The 14,266-nt window shown below is 39.1% G+C and overlaps 1 protein-coding gene and 1 non-coding gene across 6 annotated transcripts in view; both read right to left on the minus strand.

Moving 5' to 3' along the window:
• Window positions 1-14,266, minus strand: part of MYO1D (myosin ID) — a 367,466-nt gene that overhangs the window by 341,708 nt on the left and 11,492 nt on the right. The window lies entirely within an intron of this gene.
• On the minus strand, window positions 7,181-7,287 carry LOC131275160 (U6 spliceosomal RNA). Its single transcript, XR_009182595.1, has one exon. It is a non-coding gene; the product is annotated as a U6 spliceosomal RNA (small nuclear RNA).

Consider the following 14,266-nt stretch of genomic DNA (forward strand, 5'->3'; position numbering starts at 1 on the left):
TTTTAAGTAATGTTAATATATATATATGTTTATGTACAGCAATACAGACAAAGTATGTCATTCAGATTTACTAATGTAGGTTATCTACAGTTAAGTAAACAGATGTATCTTGAGGTAAAAATTTCCTTTCATGCTTTCTGTGTTGGAATTCTATCACCTGAAATAGAAATATATCCTTGCATAAGTAAATTACAATAATTAGTGATAGACATGAAAACTTAATTTTATGTACAAAATAACTATAAAAAATCTACAAATCATTAATAAACAGGGAAAGAGAATGACATAAACATTAAGAAACCACATTAGGTAAACTTTGGGAAGAACAATATATCCTTTTGCAGTTGAACATTTATAAAAATTTAAATAATCAAGACAATACAAAGATTAGATGATGGCATATTTCTCATCTTTGTAGAATTGATAGAATCATAACATTAAGCAAAATAACTTTTTACAACCATGCTGAGTTTTTTAGTTATTTGATTCCATTTGGGCCATTAGTCTCTAAGTAAAATCCCTATTCGGGAATTCATATCTTGTGGGAATGAATTAGAAGCAAAAGGCTAATTCTGCTAAACTTTCATAGAAATGAAATATAAATACAGAAAACTGTCATGTAATTTGCAATGGAACAAACATGGTTAAATGTTATGAGTGACCCCGGAATCACAAGCATATGCTGCATCATTCACATACTTCAGAGAATAATTACAGCCTGGTGAAAGAAATGGAATGGCCAGCCTTAAGCAGAAAAATGGTGACCACTTGTCATTTTCCTTCAGCTAACAATAAGCTGCAGACATACAGGAGACTTTGGAACTGTCTCATCAGGAACAAAATGTTCCAACAAGATGAAATAGCAGCAATTACATGTTAAAAAGCATGAACAAATGAAAGCTTAGAATTGTACTCAGCCATCTCAGTACCTATATAGCAAAGACTTTGGTAAGGCCCAATGGTTACTTTCAGAGAAGTGGCTGAAAATGTACTAACCAATGAGCCTTGAAGTGCAAGTATTTTCTACATGATATCTGCTATACAGGTCTCCTGTTATTTGGCTTCAGAGAAGATACAATGAAAACATGTAATGTGGGCAATGAAAAATATGTCTCCTCTGTTTTACTTAAAGCAATTAATTCACACTAGATTAAATTAGATTAAAGAGATATATGAACCCTGGACCTGGAAAAAAAAACAGCTATAAAAAACACTATTGAAGGCAACTGGCAAGATTTAAATATGAACTTTGATACAAATCTATTATCTAATCCAATTTAAGATTTTCTGACTTTAAGAATTGAACTGTGGTTATATAAGAGACTCTCCTTACTCTTATTAAATATACACTGAAGTATTAAGAATAAAGTGGCATGAAGTCTGAAGCTTACTGTCAAATGTCAGTGGGGTTAGTGTTGTAAAGCAAATGAGAAACAATTGGTGAATGTGGTGAAAACTATATGGGAGTTCTTGTAACTTTTCTGAAATTTTAAATTATATCAAAATAAAAAGTTCCCCCCAAAAGTCAATTCCTCTCTCTCTTTTCATTTCCATAAAAAAAAATCAAGTTGATCTGTGGTAGGTTTAAGTCTCAAATCTGCGGCAGGTTTAAGATGACTGGCAATTTTGGATGTTGCATATGCCTTTACTTTGCTTGAGAAGTCACCGTTAGTGCTCTGTGAGAGGCTGGATCTAGAACTGATTCCCTCATTATACTGGAACACACTCTTATCTAGTGTGGCATCCATCAGTGACTACTACTAGCTTGAACCATTGGTAAAACAATTATCTAACCACAGTCTCCACAGTACGTAGCTGGGTTCATGCAATCTAGTAGTCCTTTACCTCATACTTGTTCGTTAAAGTATAAAATAAGCCCTGTAGTAAAGAGAATGCCAAGCTGGCTGGCATTCCTATGTACTAATGCAAAGAGTTAGTTAAGAAGATTGTAAAAAGTTATATGAATATATTTCATGAAGAGAAAAAATAAATTGTTGGAAATAAGCGTTATGTACTAAGACACAGACTTGGAACAAGAAGTCCCTTAACAATTAAATATGCTTACCATATAGCTGTAAAAATGTGTTTAAAGCCTGAACTGCGGAGTTTCAAGTACTGTCTACCATTTAAAACAAACACAGAAGGAAATACACTTTACTATCATGACATGTCATCCACAAATTACATGTCTGACCCTTGAGCTTATTTTAGAAACTCTCCTCACTAATTTGCCTGTGTTTTTGAATAGCAAGTAATATGTTTTCAATCATGAAAGGTTACAGGGAAATTTTTGTGGTAAAAACTGGCCTTCCACTGGCATAAAAATTATCTGTCTTACTGAAATCTTTTGGGAAATAACATTTTTTTTCATCATTGTCAAGCAGTTTCAAACCAATTTAATAGCTACTATGCCAGAGAACAGTTGTTTACATCCAATGAAAACTGATGTCAATCAAGAATATGAAAGAAAAAAAAATAAGTTTGATAAAGATTATTGCTCAGAATATTTTAACAAAAGAATCAAAAGATGCCAACTTTTCTCAAAAAATAATTAGAATTATCCATTAATGTTTAAATGGACAATTGCCCACCCTCGAGCATATTGTGAAAATCAGCCCCCACCAATTGCTCTTTTACCATCTATATAGCGGTACTATCAAAGAATGCAGTCATTTTACCTTGGAAGGAATATTTGATGTTAATTTTTAAAAATGTATTCATTAAGTAAAAATGTCTGGGCAGTACAAAAACTAAATGACTTCTGTGAGTGCTCTGTTTGCCTTCTCTTTCACTGCTTCTCTATCATTTCTACTGGCTAAATAATATAACTGCACTTCCAAGCACATTCAGTAATTTTGCATGGAAATAACATAATAATGTTGCTTTTTTCCCCCCTTCTTCCTAACTCAAACTTATGTACCCTGATTTTTGTTTGTTTGTTTTAAATGCCATATAAGTATATACCAACTTTTCTAACACTTTTAACTACAAGCACTAGTGAATTTGAGGTCCTGGACAGGCCTTGATCATCAAGTAGATCTGTTTCTTTTTTCTCATTTATGAGAGACTAAATCTCCATGTACCCTTAAAGTAAAGTAGATTGTAAAAAAAAAAAAAATTTAGGTGATCAACTGGTTACTTAGCTTCTCCCCATTACTTGGGATGCTAAGTTGGTCAAAGAAATCTGCCAAATTGACAGACTGGAAATGCTGCAATTTCATGGCTTTCATTCTCAGGAGAACCTTCAACAGTGCTTGGCAATCCTGGCACTTGTCCTTACACAGCCCCCATGAGGTACCCACATAAGGTAAACCTGTTCACTCTCACCTCAAGCTGATGCTTCTACCACTCCTCTTTCAGCTGATGTCCTGTCCTCTATTTTATGAAGAAAAATAAAATCTATTAGGCAGAAACTCCTCCAACTTCCTGCCATCATTATCACCTTTTCTCTGTCCTAGAGAAAGAAATGACCCTAGAACTCTGGATCCCATCCTCTCTCACTTCTTCAAGCACCTTGTTCTATCAATTCTCAACTCCAATTCCCACAAGCATGCCTAAGTCTTACCCATCTTTAAAAACAAGCAGGGAAGCAGACTTGGCCCAATGGATAGGGCGTCCATCTACCACATGGGAGGTCCGCGGTCAAACCCCGGGCCTCCCTGACCCGTGTGGAGCTGGTCCACACACAGTGTTGATGTGCGCAAGGAGTGTCGTGCCACGCTGGGGTGCCCCTGCGTAGGGGAGCCCCACGCACAAGGAGCACGCCCTGTAAGGAGAGCTGCCCAGCGCAAAAGAAAGTGCAGCCTCCCCAAGAATGGTGCCGCACACACAGAGAGCTGACACAACAAGATGACACAACAAAAAGAAACACAGATTCCCGTGCCGCTGACAAAAATAGAAGCGGACAAAGAAGAACACGCAGCAAATGGACACAGAGAACAGACAACTGGGGGGGGGGGAGGGACGGGGGAGGGGAGAGAAATTTAAAATAAATAAATAAATCTAAAAATAAAAATAAAAAATAAAACCAGCAACTCAATTACCATCAATTCTGCAGCCCTTCTACCTAATAAACCTTCTTTTCCTGCCTTTCATAGCTAAGATTCTGGAATAAACCATATCCACTCAACTCACTATAATGTGGTTAATGCCCCACCATCATATCACCATCTCCCATCACCAAGTCAATGGATTCATCCATCCTTTGCTTATGTGATCTATCTATAGCATTTACCATTGCTAATGCTTTCTTCTTGAAATTCTCATCTCCCTTAGTTTCTCTCATACCATTATTTTCTGGTTCATCTATTTTTTTAATTGACTCTTCTTTCAATAGACCCCTTAAATGTTGAAGCTATCAGTAGGAGTAGAAATTGATACAACCATTTTGAAATGTAACTGACAAAATGTAAAGCTTTGCATGTGTTCATATCTTTTAGCCAAATTATTCTATATATAGAAATCCATACTAAGAAAACACTGTAATCTTAAATACAGAAAGGAGAAATAATCCTTGCACAGAAACATGAAATGCAATGTTATTTATAATTTTAACAAGGTAACACTAAGCTTGAATTGATGCTAGGTACAAAAATGTGCAAAATTGTCTATATAGTATTATTTCAATTGTATGGAAAATATATGAATAGGGAAAAGTTTGCAAGGAAACATTTCAAATGTTAACAGTAATTTTGGGGGTAAATGAAAATTGAATTATGAGTGAATTGCATTATCTTTATATTTTTCTATACTTTTCAAATTTTCTACAAGGATTATGTAATAAATTTATATAATGAGGGGAAATTTTTACAAGAAACAAATCCCATAAGAGGACCAAAACTCTTTATTTACAAGGTTGTGTTCGCCTTCACTTCTCACTCTATACCCTCTCAACTGGTAATCTCATATACTCCAGAAGCTTCAAATACCTTCATTTTCAGTTGTCACCGATACCTATGTCCCTAGTACATGTCTCTCTTCTAAGCTGCAAAACTGTATTTCCATCTGACATGGGACAATTCCATGTGATGAACCATAGGAACCTGAGCCTCAACCTGTCAGAAACTAAACCCCATTATCTTACCCTCCAACCCACACTCCAAACCTCCCTTCTTCTTATACTTCTGGCTTTGGTAAACAGTCCCACCACCCCCAGATTCCTACTGGGGATAATAATAATAATCAGGTGACTGACTCAGTCTATTGTTCCATCAATACCTAGTTGAATGCCAAGGGCAATCAATTCTACCTCCTCAGTGCATATGAAAACCATGCCTTCCTGTCTCTTCCCACTTCCTCATGATGTTTCACCTGGACTCTTTCAATAATTTCCTAACTGGCCTCTTCCCTATCTCCTGCTTCAGCTACATGTTTATAATAAAATAAACAATAGGTTCTACATTATGAAATGTGGTAGCTACTCTACCTCAAATTCACATAGGTATCTTGTAGTGATGTTGAAAGTATGCAAGATTTGAACTTAATTTACAAAAATCTCCCCCAATGTTTTTTTTTGCTCTTTCTGAGGCACTCATTTGAAAGTTACATTTTATAGCTCTTGATTTTAAATATATGTAAAAATTGTCTTAGTTTCCTAAAAATAGAAAAAAAAAAGTCCAATACTCTTTTTACTAACATGTCAATAATATCACTATCCTAGAATCAAACTAAACTAAAGAAAAAATAAAATCTCCTTTCCCTTCATGGGAAGTTTTTATTCCCTTCACTCCAAACACATGCAAAGGTAACCCCGGGAATTTTAATTCCTTAATTAGAATTATCCTGAAGTTTGAACTGGTAAGGGGTTATGAAAACGGACCCTGGCAGTAGTATAGACTAGTGAACACTTAGAAAACTGAAAAACAGATTTCTTCCTTAACTATTCAAAATTCCTCACAAGTGAGTCACCCTTCTCCAAGAAAAGCAAAGTTCCACCTGAAATAAACCTGAATAAAAAGAAGCTCGCCCATCTAACGAAATCAACGTAGTTCTTATGTGCTAAAGGAGGAAATCACTGATGAAGCCAACTGTAAACAACAAATACTCCAAAAATAATTCTTGCTTCGCTTTGGCATATACTATATATTTTATGCAGTGGTGGCAGCTTTAATTTTATTTGATAAACTAATATTAGAATTAGTTTTCACTTCCTGCACACAATTCAACTGACCAGTTAAACACAACTTGGGATCAAAAACACCCCATAAATGTGCAATCCTTGAAAGGCATCCAAAACTCAAAATAAAATCAGAAAAGGACCTGAGAAGTAATAAACAAAGGGTAAGGTTGAATAGGGTTCTAGCTACAAAATAAATGAAGAATTGGGATATTTTCTTGGATATGAGCATATCCTGTATGGAGCAGTATATACTGTGATCTCTATGGAGACACCAAGGTATGATATACAAATGTGTATGTATACATGTGTGAATGTAGACACACACACACACAAACATCCATATTTGGCAGTTACTTGTCCAGTCTCTGCAAACCCACTTAAGTCACGACATACCTTCCACTAACATTAATACAGTTGTTGGTTAATCCTCCTTGGCTGAAATGAGGTTTCTGATGGTGTCTGCAAGGTCAAGGACTCCCAGCAACCCTTAACTGCTTGCTTGCTGACTTTTATACTGTTTTCTCCACCATTTTCTTGAAGGCTTGCTTTTTTTTTTTCCAGAAGGACATTTTAATTGAAGTATAATATACATACATAAAAGTGTGCAAATTGCCAGCTGTATAACTTGATGGAGCACCCAAGTGAACACATCTGTATAACCACCTCCTGTGTCAAGAAGACCATTTAGTCTCCTCCTAACCCAGGGGTTCTTAATTTTTTTGTTCCACAGACCCCTTTGGCAGTCAGGTGAAAACCACTTACCCCTTACTAAGTCCACACTATACTGCGTATTATTTTTTTTTTTTTTTTTTTTTTTAATTTTTTTATTTTTTATTGAATTTGTAATAATATTACATTAAAAATATATATGTGAGGTCCCATTCAACCCCACCCCCCCACCCCCCCTCTCCCCCCCCCCCAACAACACTCGTTCCCATCATCATGACACATCCATTGGATTTGGTAAGTACATCTTTGGGCACCTCTGCACCTCATATACATTGGTTCACATCATGGCCCATACTCTCCTCTATTCCATCATGTAGGCCCTGTGAGGATTTAAAAAATATGGAACGCTTCACGAATTTGCGTGTCATCCTTGCGCAGGGGCCATGCTAATCTTCTCTGTATCGTTCCAATTTTAGTATATGTGCTGCCGAAGCGAGCACTATACTGCGTATTATTTAATAAATATATCACATCTGCACCAACACTCCCCCACAAGAATGTTTGGTTTTTTTTATTTAAATTCAAGCTCAGGGACCCCTGGTTAAGAACCCCTGTGACCTATTCACTGCTCCCCCTCTTCTTTCCCAAAATAACCATTATCCTGACTTTGAACACTATAGATAAGTGTTTCCTGTTTTTGAATTTTATACAAATGGAAGCAGAGAGTAGGTACTGTTCTGTGCCTGTTTCTTTTGCTCCATGTTATGATTGTGAGATTAATTCATGCTGATGCACATGGCTCTAGTTCATTTGTTTTTGTTATCTAGTATTGTACTGTATGGACACTGCAATTTATCCATTCCCCTGTTGACAGACACTTGTGTTCTTTTCAGGTGGGATCTTATGCCTTACTGCATTTTAATATCTCACATAACACTTTTCCTTTGTCTCAACTCTGCACACAACATCTGGCACTATTTTTTTGTGTGTGCCTCATATCATTCATGAATTCAAAAGATACCTTCGACAACTATTGCAGACCAAAACCATGACAGAGTAAACAACACATGTTGCAAAAAAAAAAAAAAAAACAACATACTCAACTCCGGGAAGCAGATGTGGCTCAAGTGATAGGGCTTCTGCCAACCATATGGGAGGACCTGGGTTTGATCCCTGGGGCCTCCTGGTTAAAAAAAAAAAGAGAAAGTGTGCCTGTGTGGCAAACCAGTGTCTGCATAAGTGAGTCATGCAGCAAAATGATGATGCAACAAAAAAGAGACAAAGGGGAAAGGCAAGGTGAAGCACAGCAGAAATCAGGAACTGAGGTGGAGCAGGTAACAGGGAACCTCTCTCCACATCAGAGGTCCCCAAGATTTGAATCCCAGGGAATCCTAGAGGAAAAAAAACAAGAAGAGAAGACAAAAAGAGAAATGGATACAGAAGATCACACAGCGAATGGACAGAGACAGCAAAAAAGCAGGGCGGGGGGAGGGGAGAGGGAAAATAAATAAGTCTTTAAAAAACATACTCAACTTTGAAAAGTGTGGCACAAGTTCTTTGGAGGAAGTCATCTGAGGCACTAACACCTACTGGCCCTTGCTATAGGGCAGTCTGGGCTAGCTTTCATTGGCCAACAGTATACTTACCCTCATTCCCTCATTCTCCTTTCCACTCCATTTTTAAGGAAGTAACATTATAAAGACAGCACCTCATTGAGCAGCTTTAAGCAGAATGTGTCTTAGTTGCCACTGTTCAGAATGTTCAGGGAGATGATAATCTTGGGTGATTTTTTTAAAATGGTATAGACATGGGCAGCTAGACGATGGTCAGGGAGGTCACTGCACTGGCACACAGGTCGGGAAGATAAAAGTGTAATAGACAACAAGCGTGGGAACCTCCATTCCTATCTGTTCTGGATTCCAGCCTTTCTGTCTCCTCAGGGATCTCACTCCATGCATTAGCCTCTCTCTTCTGTAAAACTTCTATCTCTACTGGCTCCTTCCCATCATCACTTATTTCTACTCAATTCTCCCTAAAAATAACAACAACAACAACAACAAAAAACTCATCTATGACCTCCTTTACCTATGGCCTTCCTGATCTTTCCCGATTTACAGCAAACTTCCTGAAGCCATGTTATCACTCACTGTTTCTAGTTCTTCATCCCCCACTCACTGTTAAATGCACTAAAAATGGTTTCCCACTTCTACCCCTCAACTGAAGCCAATCTCATGAGAAGGACCAGTGCACTCCTTGGTGCTGTACCTAAAGGACCCTTCCTCATAGCTTGCCTTTGTCGACCACCCTCCTCAGGCCTCTCTTAAGGTCCTTCTACTGACTGTCCCTTACAACATGATATGTTTCTCATGATTCTGTCCTTGGCCCCTTTCTCACACTTTATGCTCATTTTTGATCATCTAAATTTCTCAGACATGTCCAAAGGGCATCTCAATCTCAGCATAAGAGCAGGTGCTGAGAGACATTCTCCTTTCCACACTATTCTTCTATATATACAATCAGTATCCAAAACCTCCATCACTGCTCTCTATTTGTTCCATATGTAGGAAGCAGCAGGAGTAATAGAGAGGGCATGGGCTTTGCAGCCATTGCCATATGGTTTCAAATTCAAATTCTAACTCTTAATTAGCTTTGTGACTTTGAGCAAGCCAATTTCTCTCTGTGAACACCCATTTCCATATCTGTAAAATGAGTATAACATGGATTTCATAGGCTTGTATACATAAAAAGAGATTAAGTAACTAATTAAAAAGCATCTAACACAGTGCCTGATGCCTGGTAGCTGCCCCAGCAATTACTTTGTTTCCTACTGCCCTTGTATGGAAGCGAGTCCTCTCTCCCTAACTAGATGGATTTTAAGATAGTGCTATCATATAAGAACCCTCCAAACTCGTCAGACTAGTCTCCTCATTGTCCCTGAACACATCATACCTGTTCACAAATACACCTCTGCATGAAATGTTTTCCCTCTGCATGAAATGTTTTCCCCTGCCATTCTAACTTCATGCATACCTAAGTCTTATCCCTGCTCCAACATCTAGCCCGCACTTCTACAGGGCCTTCCTTAACCACAAAGCTCGACAGAAACATCCTCCCGGTGTGAACTGCAGAACACATTGGTACCAGTCATTGGCGTACAAAGATTTTTTTGTGGGGCAGTTTGGTGGAGATAAGACAAATTAAACAAGCATGGGAACCGCCCCCCACCTCACCCCTCCACAGAGCTTCAGGAAAAGTGAACTCTAACTTCAACTCCTCACTATTCTAAATCGTAATCATGATAATCACATTCTTTACCAGTGATGAGTCTGGTAATGGCATGTGACCAAATTCTGACCAATGAAATATGTGAAGAAGTCTGCTGGGGGCCGCCTGGAAACAGTTTTCTCCCCCTAAGGAAGGAACGCAAGACAAGGAGGATGGCTCCCTCTCCTTCCTATGAAGCCTGCTGCGTCTAGATGTGATGCACAGAACTGCTGCAACTATCTGCTACCAACCTAAGGATGAGACCAGCACAGCAAGAAGGGCAAGGCTGAGAGAATCACAGAAGTGGAGTCAGAGTCCCTATGGGCTTGGCTGGAGCCTCTCATCACCAGACTTCTTGTGTAAGGGTAAGTTTCCTTTCTGTTTAAGCCGGTTTGGATCAGGTTTTCTTTTTGCTGCAGCCAACATAATTCTAACTGATATGGTGTGGTACTGGGAACCACACACCCCTCCAGGAGGATTCTGAAGAACCAGAGTAGAACTTTCAAGTCTCTGTATTCTGATTAGCCCACTTCAGTGTTGACACATAGCAAAAACTCCTAAAACCAGGGAGCAGGTGTAGCTCAGTGGTATGAATGCCTGCTTCCTGTGTACAAGGTCCAGGGTTCAATCCCTGGTACCTCCTATTAAAACTACTAAAACCTTCATTTTCCTTAACCCTAAAATGTTAAACCACAACTCCCTTGTTTTATAAGGTTAAATTTTTGCCCTTGTGTAGAGAACCAAGAGCATTTACATTGTTAGAGTTTTACCATTATTGCAACTTGTTCAGATCTTTTTTTTTCAAGGAGGTACCAGGCTTTGAACCCAGGATCTCATACATGGGAAGCAGCAGCTCAACCACTTGAGTTACATCCGCTCCCCTGTTCAGAACTTTTTAAGTAGCTTTGTTTAAAGTGGGGAATGATCAGAGAAGTTAAAGACTTGCTATTTGATGGCAAAGCAAAAAGCTATAGAGAGGAAAAATATAAGAATAAATATGGGAAAGCAAACTTGGCCCAGTGGTTAGGGCGTCCGTCTACCACATGGGAGGTCCGCGGTTCAAACCCTGGGCCTCCTTGACCCGTGTGCAGCTGGCCCATGCTCAGTGCTGACGCGCAAGGAGTGCCCTACCACGCAGGGGTGTCCCCGCGTAGGGGAGCCCCACACGCAAGGAGCGTGCCCTGTAAGGAGAGCCGCCCAGCGCGAAAGAAAGTGCAGCCTGCCCAGGAATGGCGCCACACACACGGAGAGCTGACACAGCAAGATGAGGAACAAAAAGAAACACAGATTCCTGTGCCGCTGACAACAGAAGCAGACAAAGAAGAACACGCAGCAAATGGACACAGAGAACAGACAACTGGGGTGGGGGAGGGCGAAGGGGAGAGAAACAATCAAAAAATTTTAAAAAAAAAGAAGAAATACAGAGCTAAGAGGCAAGAGATTTTTGCTGCAGTAGTAACTTAGTAACTTTGCCACTAGACTAGTGAAGAGTCCTGAACACACCACAGAGTTTCTACATTCCTAACTTTATTCATCTCCACAGTGGGGAGATAACCTCAGGTCCCTTCTGGCACTGAAATTCAATGACTCAGAGACTTCATGTATGACTTAGAATTCTCTTGCTTGAAATATAAAATGAGGAAAAGAAGACCCAAAGAATCAGTTGTAGCATATTAGTCATCAAGATTTATTTATTTACTTATTTCAGGCCAACAAATTGGCTACTGACTCTAAGAGATAGCTTTGTTAGGCTACAGCTCAAGATAGGACTGTATTTGTGCTTTCTATTGCTGAAGGAAAAGTATAGAGAGCAAATGCCAAATCTGCCATCTGTTCACTAACTTGACAAAGATAAACATTACAAGCAGCTATCAGACATGGAGATTCTGGCAGCTAAGCTCAAGGGAGGCCAGGTACTAAAAAATACACTATCATCCTAAAGCGACTGCATGCTTAAAGCCCTTCAATGGCTTCCCAAAGCCCAAGTGACACAGTGTGGTCCCCGATTAGCTCTCCATCATCACCTGTCCCCACTCCACATGCCTCACTTCTTCCCTGGAGGTCACTCCTCAGACTACAGTCTCACCAGGTGCCAGAGACATCTGCCTCTTCTCTGCACATGTATGCACTCAGCTGGGACTGCCCATTCTGCCTGATCCCTCCCCACCTGCACTGACTCCTTATCCTTCTGACCTCTCTTAAAGCCACTAGACACCTTCTCTGTGGTAGGCACATAGTTGCACACACGCCCCTGCCAGTTCCCCTCTGGGGGAGCTCTGCTCTTTCCCCTCATAGCATTTATTATTATTTCTAATTATTCTTTCGTTTGTTTACCAGTTTGTAAATCCTCACCACCCCCTCCCACTCATAAGCAAACCCCCCACACACACACACACACTCACACACACACCACATTGGTTTATTAGCTCTGAGAGAGCAGGAATCATGTCTGTCTGGGTTGCTCCTGCATACCCAGTTGCCAAGTGCCAGGACATAGGAAGTGCTTCATAAACATTTAAACTGAATGAATGAAGAAGACTTTCAAAGGCAACTTAATGACATGGAGAGATGCTTAAGATACTGTGTTATGTTTATACAATTTTATACAATTATATATTGGATAAGCAGGATGATGCCAAAATTTTTAATAAATGCAAGCAAAATTTTTAATAACTGCTTACAAAGTATTAACAGTGATGGTCTGATTATACTCTTCCATATGGAAACTCTAGTAACAGAAAGAAAAAATACATACATAGTATGCTAAAAGTGGGCAATCATAAAGTGAAAGAATAGAAAGCTAGCTGCAAGGATGAGAATAGAGCATGACTATCAAATAATTAAAGTGATTCCATAACTAAAACAGAACTAAGGAAGCCTGGATAAGTGACTGATATATTTGTTAATACATCAGTCACTTTACATTATGGTCACACCCCATTTAGCTTCAAGAGAACACAACTCTTCTGTGAAAAAGCAATAGCCTAGGACAGTGGTTCCTAAACTTGGCTGCATAGCAGAATAACCTGAGTATTATCTCAGGCTTAATGAATCAGAATCTCCAGTAGGTGGAATCCAGAGGATCTGTGTATTTAAAAAGTCCCCTGGGTAGTTCCAATATGAAGCTGGAACCACTTCCCTAAGATAATCAAGAAGTTAAAGAAGTTTCTTTTCAGTAAAGGCTGCAAATAAAATAGGAACTTAAGAGATACAAACAGTAACAGATTTTGCCTACCACAAATCAACAAGCAATCACAAAGTGAGTGATGTGAAAAAAAATCCACTGATCATGTTTTGGTTTATTCAACCATGCAAATAATTCAAATACCACGGGTAGCAATAAATAGGAAAGTTGTACCTTACCTACTTAGAACTCTGCCTTGACCTATTTGCCAAACACACCAAGGCAATCAAAAAACAAATTCTGGAAAGTGAACATGGCTCAAGCAATTGGGCTCCTGTCTACCATATAGGAGGTCCAGGGTTCAATACCCAGGGCCTCCTGGTGAAGGCAAGCTGACCCATGTGGCAAGCTGGCCTATGAAGAGTGCTGCCCCATGCAGGAGTGCTGGCCCATGCGGAGAGCTGACACAGCAAGATGATGCAACAAAAAGAGACATAGAGGAGAGATAATAAGAGATGGAGCAGACCAGGGAGCTGAGTTGGTGCAAGAGAACGAGAGCCTCTCTCTCACTCCAGAAGGTCCCAGGATCAGTTCCCAGAGCCACCCAATGAGAATACAAGCAAACACAGAAGAACACACAACAAATGGTCACAGAGGGCAGACAATGGAGGGAGAGGGGAGGAATAAGTAAATAAATCTTAAAAAAAAAAAAAAAAATCCAAAAAACAAATCCTGAGCAGGAAAATAAAAAGAGACATCTCAAAGTTTGTGCCCTCTGATTGACACTCTTGAGACAACCCCTCAGTCTTCATTAGAATTTACTAACTTCTTCTTTATACACCCTGGTCTTAAACTCAGCTGACTTCCGAAATCCAGAGCAGATTAGATTTGTAAATTAAAAGGGGAGAGGACATTCTCAGGAAGTCACACTGAAGAAACTGTAGAAACTGACCTAAATACACAAAAATGTTAAACTGTTTGGATCAATTCTGTGTGGAACAAAAACATTACATATAGCTCAATAAATCCCAAGAGCATGAAAATAATTATTAATAATGATGGTCATGATGAGCTGAGTCATTAAGGAAAAA

This window comes from Dasypus novemcinctus, chromosome 21 (genome assembly GCF_030445035.2).
Source record: "Dasypus novemcinctus isolate mDasNov1 chromosome 21, mDasNov1.1.hap2, whole genome shotgun sequence".
In the NCBI taxonomy this organism is placed as follows: domain Eukaryota; kingdom Metazoa; phylum Chordata; class Mammalia; order Cingulata; family Dasypodidae; genus Dasypus; species Dasypus novemcinctus.